This window comes from Vigna unguiculata, chromosome 1 (genome assembly GCF_004118075.2).
Source record: "Vigna unguiculata cultivar IT97K-499-35 chromosome 1, ASM411807v1, whole genome shotgun sequence".
Taxonomy (NCBI): domain Eukaryota; kingdom Viridiplantae; phylum Streptophyta; class Magnoliopsida; order Fabales; family Fabaceae; genus Vigna; species Vigna unguiculata.
Window position 1 is genome coordinate 13,751,478 of NC_040279.1, and position 13,050 is coordinate 13,764,527.

A 13,050-nucleotide genomic window follows, 5' to 3' on the forward strand; every position below is an offset into this window, starting at 1 on the left:
TATGTCTCTCAACTTTTGATTAGATTATGATAAATTATTTTTTAGTCTTAAACTTGTTTTTTAAATAGGTATATTAATGAAAAACAAAAAAATAAATTTATTTTTAAAATTGATAGAGAAACTACTAGTGAAGATGAAAACATGATAATATGGTTGCTTATCGCATAAGAATGAAATGAAAGCTTGTGAATATATTTTGAATCAAATGCACATTAATAAAATGGAAGATGAATATTTTGTAGATAATATCGTTAGGCGATCAAATTACCACTACTTAACTTTAGCAACTTCAGTATTGCCAAATTAGTAGTGAACAAAATAGTTAGGGTTAATATAACCCTGAGTCGTCTCACAACGAATATGGAATTGATCTCAAATATTTGATTCTTAAAAATGCAATTAAAACTAGCAATTATAAAAATAGGAGTTTTGATATGCAAAGAAAATGACACGGAAGATTGTAAGCACAGTAATAGTGATAGGTTATATTTTTTTCATATATGGTTTATAGTCATGGTCATGGCATATGGTTATTGGGAGATTATGGTTCTATATGGTTATATGACATTAGTCTTACACATATAAGACCTTAGACACCACTTTTACACCAAAACCTTAAGGCAATGTTGTTATGGGTCTTTATTCTTATATAGTGTTTAACTTTGTCTTTTCTATCCAATGTGGGACTTTTTTGACTCACACTTGGACTATTCCCAACATCTCCCCTCAAGGGTGAGTCCCTTGTTTTTTTTCTTTTTTTCATATGGTATATTTCCCTTCAGGTGTGTATGAGTGACCCCTTTGGTTATGGTTATGCGGTCAGTCACTCCGAACCATCGGCTCTGATACCACTGATAGGTTATATTTTTTTCATATATGGTTTATAGTCATGGTCATGGCATATGGTTATTGGGAGATTATGGTTCTATATGGTTATATGACATTAGTCTTACACATATAAGACCTTAGACACCACTTTTACACCAAAACCTTAAGGCAATGTTGTTATGGGTCTTTATTCTTATATAGTGTTTAACTTTGTCTTTTCTATCCAATGTGGGACTTTTTTGACTCACACTTGGACTATTCCCAACAAATAGTAAATAGGTCAATTCCACTGCTTTTTCTAAATAAGATTCTTCATTGGTTATCTAGAGATTATTGTTAAATTAATTATTGTTGATGATTTACAAATCAATCAATGTAAAGACTCAATTCATTTGTTGGCATTCTCACTTTTAATCAAAGTAAAGTCTCAATTAAAAGTGAGAATTGTTAGATTGTCCATAGTAAATTCAATCAAAGTACAGTCTCAATTAATTTTACTATACCTAATCATGTCTATTCCTTTGTTTCTTCACCAAATAGAAAACTTAATTAATCAAAGTAAAGTCTTGACTAATTTTAGTTAAAGTAATTACCTCTAATCAAAGTAAAGTCTCAATTATTGGCAAAAACTTATTTAATCAAATGAAAGTTTCTAAATAAAATCAAAGTAAAGTCTCAATTTAATTTAAAAACCTTTTGACTCATATGATTAGCATGCACGTAGATTTAAAATCATTATTTTCTATTCGATTAAGAAGCAAATGACATAGATAAACAAAAACCACAACAATAATCAAAATAACAAACAAATAAATTCATCTAACCTCAAAATCCAGTTAAGAAATTACAGTGGAATCAACCCTAAAAGCTTAGCCCTCCATGGCTTTGATGGAATACATGATGATATGAAGGAAAGAAAATAAAAGAAAAAGAGATGTGATGGATGACGGTGTCTGCCAAAACCAGAGAGTTCTCAGTGTCTAAGTTGTCAATCCTCTACTCCCTTAAGTCTCTTTATATAGGCTTCAATTGAACTTTGGGCTTTATTTGTCAGTTGCTAAAATCTTTTATTTTTATTTAATTAATTAGCAACTTAATTTCTGTCCAATTTCCAATTCTGCCCCTCTTATTTAACCATTTTTGCAGTTTTGACCAAAGTTGACTGCTGACTTTGACCAGTTGACCAATGTTGACCAGTTTGACTGTCCTATCAGATGTTGACACGTGGCGTAGAGTCTCTTTCTCTCTCCAGACTAGGGTTTGCTGCGTTTTAGGGTTTCATGGACTCCTTTGGCTGCGCGAACAGGTGCTGCTCCGGCGGGCGTGGTGGCTGCTGTTCTGGTGCACGGTGTGCGACGGAGAAGGCACGGTGGCTGCGGTGGCGCAGGTTGGATGCGGGTTGCAGGTGCAGTGGTGGTGTTGCGGTGCTGTTTCCGGCGTGCGGAGCTGCGGTGGTTTTGATGGTGGCAGTTTCTGCTGCTGTTTGCGCGCTCGTTGCTACTGCGCGGTGGCTGACTGCTGCGATGTGAAGGTGCAGATTCGTGGCCGCTGTTGCAATTGTTCTGGCGAGAGTGGCGGCTTCTCTTCTCCTCTGGTGGTTGCTGGTGCGGACTGCGCGAGGGAGGTGCGTTGCGGAGAAGATGGAGGCGACGGTACTGCAGATTCGAATCAGGCTCGCAGGTGCTAAGATGGTGACAGGCGCAAGCTGCAATGGCTGCTACAACTTGCGTTCGTGAATGACACAGCCATGGAGGTTCTGCTCACGGTTGTGTTCGCTGGCGTGGTGGATCTGCTGGTGTTGCGTGATCGGCACGGTGCAGATCTGGCTGCAATGGTGGTGCGGTGCAACTACTGTAATGGAGGTTGCATGTGCGGTGGAGAAGGAGGTTGAAGATGGTGTAATTGTAGTAGCCAGAGGTTCGCGAGTTGCGGATGAAGATTGACGAGATGATGGAGGTGGAGAAGCGTGGTGATGATGGTGCGGTGGCCGGCGAGATTGGCGGCGGCGGCTGCCATGGTGATGGAAGGAGAGGAGAAAATTAGGGTTAGGGTTTTATTTTGGGAGATGGTGATGTGGCAAGATTTGATTGGTCAATTTGGTGAATGGAGGATTATGACACGTGTCAGCTTATGGTTGGCCTGATTTGAAAGGTGGGGATTGCCACATGGCATAATCTGGTTGAGTGGAGTTTAGTGGTAGGAGGGGTGCAACTTAGTAAAAACTAGGGGTGCAGAACAGATTTTTGTGGTCCACTTGCAGGAGGAGTGTGCAAATAAAATCTGGGGGTGCATTTAGCTCCTGATTTATTCTTTTCCAGATTTCCTGATTTTGGACTTATTTTGTAACTTTGAATATTTCAAATCCACACTATTAATGACCAAAAATAAATTCCAGCTGCATTAACAAACATTAGAATATCCAATAATATTTTATGCAACTAAAATCAATTTTTACGCCATTTTTACCAAACGTACTCAATAAATCCAATAATCACAAATCCTAATTAAATCAATCTTTAAGCACAAAAAATTCAATTAAATCCCCAAATTTAAATATTAAATGAGGGCAAATATTTGAACTCATCAGTTATGATAAATTATTTTTTAGTCTTAAACTTATTTTTTAAATAGGTATATTTATGAAAAACGAAAGAATAAATTTATTTTTTAAAATTGATAGAGAAACTATTAGTGAAGATGAAAACATGATAATATGGTTGCTTATCGCATAAGAATGAAATGAAAGCTTGTGAATATATTTTGAATCAAATGCACATTAATAAAATGGAAGATGAATATTTTGTAGATAATATGGTTATTTATATCGAAAAAAATTAACTGAAAAATTTAATTATAATTCAATTACCATGAGTTCAAAAATATGAAAAAATGATAGACATTCCATTAGATATGTGTAATTTCTTTGATAATTATAAATATACTAGATTATGTATTCAGTTTTAATGAATTAGTCACAATAATATTAAATATATAAATTTTGAGTTTATTATTTTGGCTCCTCCAAAATTTTTAGTAAAGATCCGTCATTTGTTAAAAGAAATCAATATTGATAGTATTATTAATTCTTTAATTCATGTATTTAAAATTTTAAGTTTATGATTTAAATTTATGTACAAGACTCTTTGGAATATGGAATATCATGAAGGAAAATCATACTCTGAATTCCCAATTTTTTATTCCTTCTCTTATTCCCTGACCTAGTATTACTTGTGGATTTGATTTTTTTAATTCTTTTTGTTTTGTAAAAGACATTTTGACAATTGTAGTAATGAAGCTCCATAAGTGATTTTGATGGTTGAATGAAACCTCCTTGCAGCATGATGAATATGCACCGAAGAAAGAAGATGGAATGACAGCGAAAATGATTGGAGAAGGTTCCCAAGAGGGTAAGCCAACTTAGGGAGGAGGACTAGAGGAGATATCTAGGAGAATGCTATAAATATTTGGACTCTCAAAAGTGCGTGTTATGGAGTGATCTCAACATATATTTGCAATAACAATTCAAGAGTAATCTGACAAAGAGTGTGGAGGCTTATTTATACACCCAAGGTCTCGGCCAACCACACTAATTAACCACGTGCACAATTATTCGTAATCTAGATCTAGATCTCCTTAATTGGTGGATCAAAGGACATGTGTCAAGTCAAACTTACACATTGTAGCATGTGCTAAATGTGTTTAAGTGTGAAAAACTCTCATTCCGCTAAAGTTAAGCTCAATCAGGTCGAGAGCCCATTTGCACTTAGTCTTTGGTGAATTTAGATCCATTCCATGCTAATTCACACATTATTAAAAAATGGTCCAATTACATTGGCCAAAATATTGTAATGTCCCATTTAATTATTAAGCGAAATTAAAAGAAACGTCACACAAAATAGTAATGTAGAGTGGTCCTGAGGTCCTTAACACAACCCTTACAAATTGGGCATACCACGATGCCAACCGAAACCAGATAAAAGTCTAACAAAATGAGAGTAGAATAGTAAGGCATAGAGCAATACATGGGCCATAGCCCTAAAGAAAACCCATGAAGAAAAGAAACATAAAGTCCAGCCCAAATGGCTAAGCAGCGGAATCGCTATTTCCTTGCTGACCGTGAGATCCTCGCCCATCTGCTCCCATCAATTATATTGATGATCATCGCAAGAAAGAAGAGCCACATACAAGACAACCATACAACAAACAGGGTAAGCTAGAGCCAACAACATTTTCATCATACAGTCAAATATACTTTCATCATCCAATATCCATACGACAACCAAGCATGTTATTACTTTTCAATCAATACACTACGACTCGACTCGACTCATCCGGATACGTATAACCTGGTCAGATTCAGTGAATGCTTGCACTTGTGGTGGATACCTCTGCTCACCCCCGAGCTGTGTGTTACAAGTGTTGCAATAAATCAATTTCCCACACCACAAGGTTAGCCCTTAATGAATTTCAGGCCTCCTGCTACTCTCATCACAGGAGTCAGTCCGCTCTAGGTGAGACTAACTAACTCCTTAGAGTGTCAGAATGCAACCTTACCTTGAATCCTTACCTAGTTATACAGATGGGGCACCACCATGGACACCCACTAAAGGGGCCATGAAATTACGTCCCGACCACTGAAGCACGATCCTGGGAATCCCACCTAGAGAATCCCAAGGAATTACGCATTGACACGGACCAAACTTCCTTAATCAACCAAACAGATTCAGCATGCATACACACGAATATATACATACATCTCATACAGTTTCTCATGATTCATCGCCTTCGTATTCTCAACCAAGCCATACCAACTCCTTATTCTCGAACCCAGAATATGGAACTCCGTTTCATATCGTTACCATGCCACGTTGATACCAAACCTTTCATGTCTCATGTCGAATTCATACCAAACTTATCATTTCAATTTCATGAATCATCTCATACAATTTTCATGCTAAGTTTGTACCAACCCATTATTCACAATTCATTATTTACCTCACACATGCATACTCATTTATCTCATATTCTCATCACAATACTTAAATTCAAGCCATACATTCACTAACCAAGTCAAGAAAACAATCACACTGCGCCTTGCCTCACCCAGCACTTCGCTCAGGCCGAAGGATCTCGCTCAGGCGACGAGGACCCTCGCTCAGGCGAGCTCCCTTCGCCTAGGCGAGAGCTCGACTTCCAGCATAAGGACTTTGCGCGCGTTCTCGCTTAGGCGAGACCCTCCTTGCCTAAGCGCTCGCCTAAGCGAGACGTTCGCTCGCTCAAAAGTGCAGTGGGTCGCCTGGATGACCATTCGTGGAGAAATGCTTAGGCGAGCCCATGTTACCCTCGCCTAGGCGAGACAGACTTGCTTAGGCGAGTTTATCAGACCTCGCCACTGTTCCTCTCTGCCATCAACACATATCCATGCCCAAACAGTAATACAATTCATACCATACACTCACAGTGACATATAAGCACGCAAATCATGAACACACCATCAAAACAACCATCATTGTACCAAAACAATAGGGTTCTAGCTTCTCTTACCTGGAAGGTTTAACAAAGACCCCAACGGCACGACCACGAGCACAACAGCTCTAAGGATGAACTATGGGTTGAAATAGGGCGGAACGGAACCAGAAAAATGAAGTTAACGGAGGCTTTTAATCGAAAATACGAAAAGATGGTAAAAGGGAACCAGCACGACTGCAAGAGACACTTACATGGAGCACAAGTTCCTTTAGCTTAACGTGACAGCGGAAGCAAACCCTAGCGGAGGGGGTTGACGGCTGCAGTCTTAGGTTTTCTGAAAATGAGTGAAAAGTGAGACTTAGGGCAACGAAGGGTGGTTTTATCTACTAAGCCAGCTCTTAGGCCCACTCGCAAGGGCAACCCCTTACATTTTGGGCAAGAAAGAATGAAACATTTTTAATGGGCCTTACAAATACAAACTAATCAAAATTAGCAATCTAAATCTTGATGTATTTCTTAGCCCATTTGAATAACAACCGAATGATTTTGGACTCTAAAAGATTTTGAGATTCACCTACTTTTTGAATTTTCTTAAACATTTCTCCAGTAATTAGGCTAATTGAACTTGGTTCTTGAATTAGGCATGATGGGCTTGGGTCTTGAGTCGGGCTTGATGGACTTGGACAAGTCATCATGTAGGGGGGCTTCTCCCTCCACCTCCAATAGCTTCTCCTGTACCTCCAAAATCCTTTTTAATTTCAGTTTTGTCCTCGCAGTAAAAAGTAAATATTAAACAGTAAATTTTATCTCTTTATACTTGTTCCAGCAGCCCACCTCCCACACCTCCAATATTTTGAAACCATTACTTCTCTCTTTTGTTTGCTCGTGCAGTGCACCACCAATATTTTGAAACCATTTGACCTGGCTCATTCTCTCTTCTTTCTTGTTTCTTGTTTCTTCGACATTCGCAACTCATTTATATAAAACGGATGTTGACATCTGTAGTGTTTAAAATCAACCACAGACCAAAATAGCAGAAAAAAAAATTGGAAACAGATTAAATAGGAGATTGAATATAAATTTAACAAAATATTATAATCATCAAAGTATCACTAATTCATATATCTACAACCACTACAGACTTTACGCATAAATGCTATTAAACATGTATGTTCTTGCGGAGAACAAATAAGAGATGTCAAGCACAAACGTTACCTTACATCAATCCCCAATCTCCTCAGTAGGCTTCCTCCCGCCTGGCATATGCTATCTGTTGGTATCTCGGTTTGGACCGGTTTGGACCCGAGAGGGGTTACCTGCGGAGAAGACTCTGACGCTCAAGTCAACAAAGAATTCTCAAAAAGTCAAATCTTGTGATTAAGGGATTAATGAATGTGTACCTTTAATTTGTGGGGTCCATGCACATTTATAGTTATTAATTATGTCTGGCCACATCATGGGTTGAGCCTCTTTTTGGGTCGTAGGTGGGCCTTAGCTTAATCATTGTGAGCCCTAGGGGCTTTGCTAGTAATGCTCTAAATCTGTCAGGTTCTTGCTTAATTTCCTTAAGTTAGCGGCCTAGGCCGGTTATTCTTTATTCGCTTAGCATATATGGTGATCATTTGCGTTCTTGAGGGTATTGTAGGCGGATTTTATGGTTATAGTCAGGCTAAGCCGCCTAGGTGTAGTACACCAGTCCCCCAACCTTTGTCGGTGTATCTATAGCGGCAAAGGATGAGAAGTGTTGGTGTGTTTCGTTGAACCGCCTAGGCATAGTACAATGTCCATTCTTCTAAAACTTTGATAAAAAATATTCAACACAATCTACAACGGAGACTATATACATAATTATTCATCCTTGATCACACTTAAATCTAAACAAAATTCGCAACTCAACACGATTCACAAGGTGGCTTCAAGATCTATTTGGATAAACCTTTTCATCTAAAAACAAAAACAGAATTTCACCTATGCACAAATTTTGAACCCATTAGATTATGGGTCACCATTGAAATGCTTTTCCCATATGAAACACTGCCCCAATTTATTTCAACCCGTACTAAACCACCAAAGCTCGGCGAGGCCAAACCACAAAATTCAAGAAGAATTATAGAAAAATGCAGTACCCCACAAGCGTAATGGCAAAGAGTAACTATTTATCGCATATAAAAAAACATCAATAGATTTTAATAGCAATTCATGACAGACAGTGCATCCAGACACAACAACTTGCTATACGCAATAGGAAAGGTACCTCAACAAGTTGTTCAAAGTTTTATTTGAGTAGGTTGATTTTTCGCTCGCAGTAATCTTTTCCTTCATCCATAGTTTTCTGCCCCGCATAACACGCATAACAATCACAGTCAATGAACAAGCAAGTAACAAACTGAACAATGCTCTCTCGATAAATCCAATACATAAAACATAAATGTGTTACATACAACCTAAATTGAATACATAAAACCTAAGTGTCACAAATAAAACCTAAATGTGAGACATAAAACCTAAAAGCGAGAAATGTAGAAGCGCAAGGTTTGACCTCAATCAAGTATCCGGTGCCGACGTCGATCAAAACATAGGTGGAGTCTTGGAGAGTGGCAGGGACGTAGAGGGAGGCGGTGAGTGGGACGAGGATTTCGCTGGCGGGAGGATGGATGACGAGGTCGTTGAGGGTAGAGGAAGCAATCTCGAGGCGAGTGGTGGTGCTGCGAATATTGTTGACGACAATCGTGATTGCAGTCTCTACGATGGTGCTGCTCTAAAGCCCGCCGAAAGATGCAGGTCCATGGTGTAGAGTTTGGAAATGGAGGTGGAGAATAACCTCCTACGCACCAATGGAGTAGAAGAAGAATAATAAGAGATGTTGCACATAACTTGGCGCCAGTGACGACTCCGGTGAACCAGAGCGGTGCAGTGGTGTTAGCTAGTCACCGGAGGTGCCATGGTTACAGGTTCAGGAAGCCAATTACAAACCATTATAATAAGGAACCATATGTCGACATCCATAGTTCAATATTTAGAATCAGATGTCGACATCCGTTGTGCGCTAAACTGTGTTATGGATTTCTTAGTTCAATACCACTTGGGGATTTGGCGACAGTAGGAGGTTCTAAGTTGAGGAAATATGCAGGAGACAAGGGAGGTGCGACGAAGGGGAATGGAATTCTAGGTGCTTGTGTTAAACCTACTGCTGCAACAGAAGGTGTGGTTACGGGAACAAGAACTGAATGCGTAAAGCGCTTTTGGTTTCTACGGTGTCCAAAACACCAATATATGCTCAGCCAAGTTCCCTAGGTTTTCTTCTACAAGCAACAAAACTTGAGTTAATTTGTAGTCATAGAAGACATCACAGGTAGGCTCAACTAGAGCTTAAGAATGAATGACTACAGTACACAAAAAACCAAAAAAAAGAGAGAAACGGATGTCGACATCTATTGTTGAATTTCCAGAACCGGATGTCGACATTCGTGGTACACAAAAAACCAAAAAAAAAAAAATAACGAAATGGATGTCGACATCCGTTTCACAACTTCCTGAAATGGATTTCGACATCCGTTTCACAAATTCCTAAAGCAGATTTCGACATCCGTTTCACAAAAAAACAAAAAAAAATAACGAAACGAATGTCGACATCCGTTTCACAGAAAAAGAAAACAAATGATGAAACGGATGTTGACATCCGTTTCACAAATTCTTGAAGCGGATTTCGACATTCGTTTTACAAAAAAGAAAAGAAAAATAAATAACAAAACGGATGTCGACTTCCGCAACACATTTTTTGAAGCGGATGTCGACATCCGCAACAGTCACAAAAGTAAATTTCAATGTCTTAACAAATAACATTCCAACATTCAAATAAATTCAAACATTCAATATGATTATGATTAAAATGGAAGGCATACTAACCTGTAAAAGAAGAGAATAGGAGAGCTTTGAAAAGAAAAGCTAATGAAAAGGCACGTATGGAAGCTTTACCAACTTCAAGGACAACTGCTGGTAGCTTGAACCAGAGACAGGACCACTACGAGCTTGAATCACAAAGAGGCAAGGACCATTGCAAGGTTGAAGCATAGGAAAAGGACCACACACTACAGGACGAGAGGTCAAAAAGCACTATGGAAGAAACAAAACAAATATTTGGGGTGCAACAGAGATAAAAAGAAAGCAAAAATGAAAGGATCTTGGCTGCAATAAATACCATTTACTATTATTTCACCCACTTGCCAGGTAAAAATTTTAGTAGGAGATTGCTTTCGAAATTCAGCAAGTTTCTGAATGGCGACGAGCGCGAACATCGACAATAGTGATTGTGGCGGTGGCTACAAACTGTATCGTCACTTATAAATGCTAACAGGCCACGAAAACGTCGTGTCGTGTGTGAAGTTTTCGGATGACGAAACGCTATTAGCCTCGGTAAAACCCTAATCATTTGGTCATCTGTCACGCTCTCCATCCTTCACTACCTCGTCGGCCACTCCAAAGGCATCTCCGACCTAGCTTTCAGACTCTCATTATACGTGCTTTGCCTCTGACGACTGCACCATCCGCATCTGGGACACCACCAGGGGTGATTGTGTGAAGATCCTCAGCGGCCACTCTGATGCGGTCTTCTATGTGAATTTCAATCCCAAATCACGTTATATCGTGTCCGGGTCCTTGGACGAGAGCATTAGGATTTGGGATGTGAAGACCGACAAATGTGTCCAAGTCATCAATGACCACACCATGCCCGTCACCTCCGTCCACTACAACCGCGAGGGCACCCTCATCCTCTCTTCCAGCCATGACGACTCTTGCAAAGTTTGGGACACCAAAACCTTTGCTCCATTGAAGACCCTCATCGACGATAAAGTTCTTGCTGTCTGGCAAGCATATATCCCTTCAACAAATGGGAGTTGCTAAGAGTGATGAAGTCATTCCTAGTGCCAATCTTAGTTGTACACATTTATGTTTTCATAGTAGAGTTCCACTTGGGTAATGTATCAAATCTTTCTCTCTTTGTCTCTTTTTTCTATAAATTGTGTGTTTAGACTTGTACTAATTGATTTGAAGTCGTGTTTAGACCACATCAGATGTGTTCCTTCTCGATCCAATGCCACTACCAAGCTTCAACTACTTCCATTGACTGATGGCATAATTGTTTTGGACACTCTGCAAATTGATGTCGAGGAGGAAGGTATAGACTTGTTGTACTTTTGGAATGTGTAAAGGGATGAATTAAAATTATAGATTGACATTGTATAAGGCAGAGCTTCCTGATGGAAAGGTATGATTTTTGCATCTTAATTGCATTGATGTCTATGGAATGTAATGAAAAGTCGTAGACACTGGCTTTTTGTGTGTTTTCTCTGTTTTCTTCATCTTTATTGTTATGGCTTATGATTTATCTTCCTAAACTTTAATCACCGTAAGGTAGCTGCTATTGTCTTATATGGATAGGTGATATTTGTTTTAGTGCATGTTTTTTATCCTTTTTAGTTTTCATTTCAGAAATATAACAATGGTAATAAGTAAATACTTGTTCTTAAGTTATATATATTGAATTGACAGGGTGCATCATTATGGAAGAATTGGCCCACATAAGAAGAGCTCCAAGATATGATAAACGAGGTTGATGCAGATGGCAATGGAACCATATAATTTGCTGCGTTTCTCAACTTAATGACCAAGAAAATGAAAGTAAGTATATCATTATATGCTCTTATTTATGTATATAGTTACAAAGGATGCATTTTTTTGCAAAGATTAACAATATCCATCTCATTTTTTCTGATTTAGGAAACTGATGCAGAGGAAGATCTTAAGGAGGCTTTCAAGGTGTTTTACAAAGATCAAAATGGTTACATTTCATAAAAGTGAGGTATATTATATGAACTTTTGATTCTTTTTTATTCACTTTTTATAGCAATTTTCTTTTGTCGACGGTAATGAGAAATCAAAGCATTATAAGGATTTCTTCAAAGTTGAACAAAAAGGAGGTAGGGTCAATATGTTGGAAAATGCAAACTAGATTCCAAGTCTTTGAGTCTCTTTCCTTTTCAATTTTTATCTATAAATGTGCGCTCACTTTTCTGGCTACGCAGCAGAAGCTGCATATGCAGCTTTTTTTTTTCCTCACAAACACTACAACAATTTATAGTTTAGACCACACTAAAATAGACAACGGCTAAATAAATGTAGCCTAAACATATAATAAACAACATTTTTATAAATGATGTATAAATATCATGAAAGTCCATGATTATATAATTGTTGCTTTAAACTATGTGGGCAAAACTAGTAAAAATGTGGTCTAAAAACATATGTAAGGTATAAAATCAACATGTAAAACTGTTGTCTATTGTGAGAATTTTAAGCAACGGTTTTAAAAATATTGTCATACTAAAAACCGTTGTCTGTTACCTATAACTACACTCACCTATACCACGCCTAAAAAATTGTGGTCTAATCTTTAGACCACGGTTTTTATAATTTATATCATAATTTTATGCCGTTGTCTAAAGTGATTTTTGTTGTAGTGAAATTTCCACGTCAAGTTTCAACCCATTTTGGTAAAAATTCCTCCAATTTTTTATATTCATGCGGTGTCACTTTTTTTTCATTCATCTAAGCATAAATATCAATAACTTCGAAAAAAAAAGAATAAAATCAATTAATAAAAGGGATAAATTTTGTATGATTATGAAAAATAAAATTAAAGTGATTGGTTTGTTATGTAGTTGTGACATGTTATGATAAATCTTGGTGAGAAAT

At 38.0% G+C, this 13,050-nt stretch overlaps 1 pseudogene; it reads left to right on the top strand.

Annotated features, from left to right (window-relative positions):
* Positions 1-10,572: 10,572 nt before the first annotated feature.
* Positions 10,573-11,199, top strand: LOC114188428 (annotated as a pseudogene).
* Positions 11,200-13,050: the final 1,851 nt, after the last annotated feature.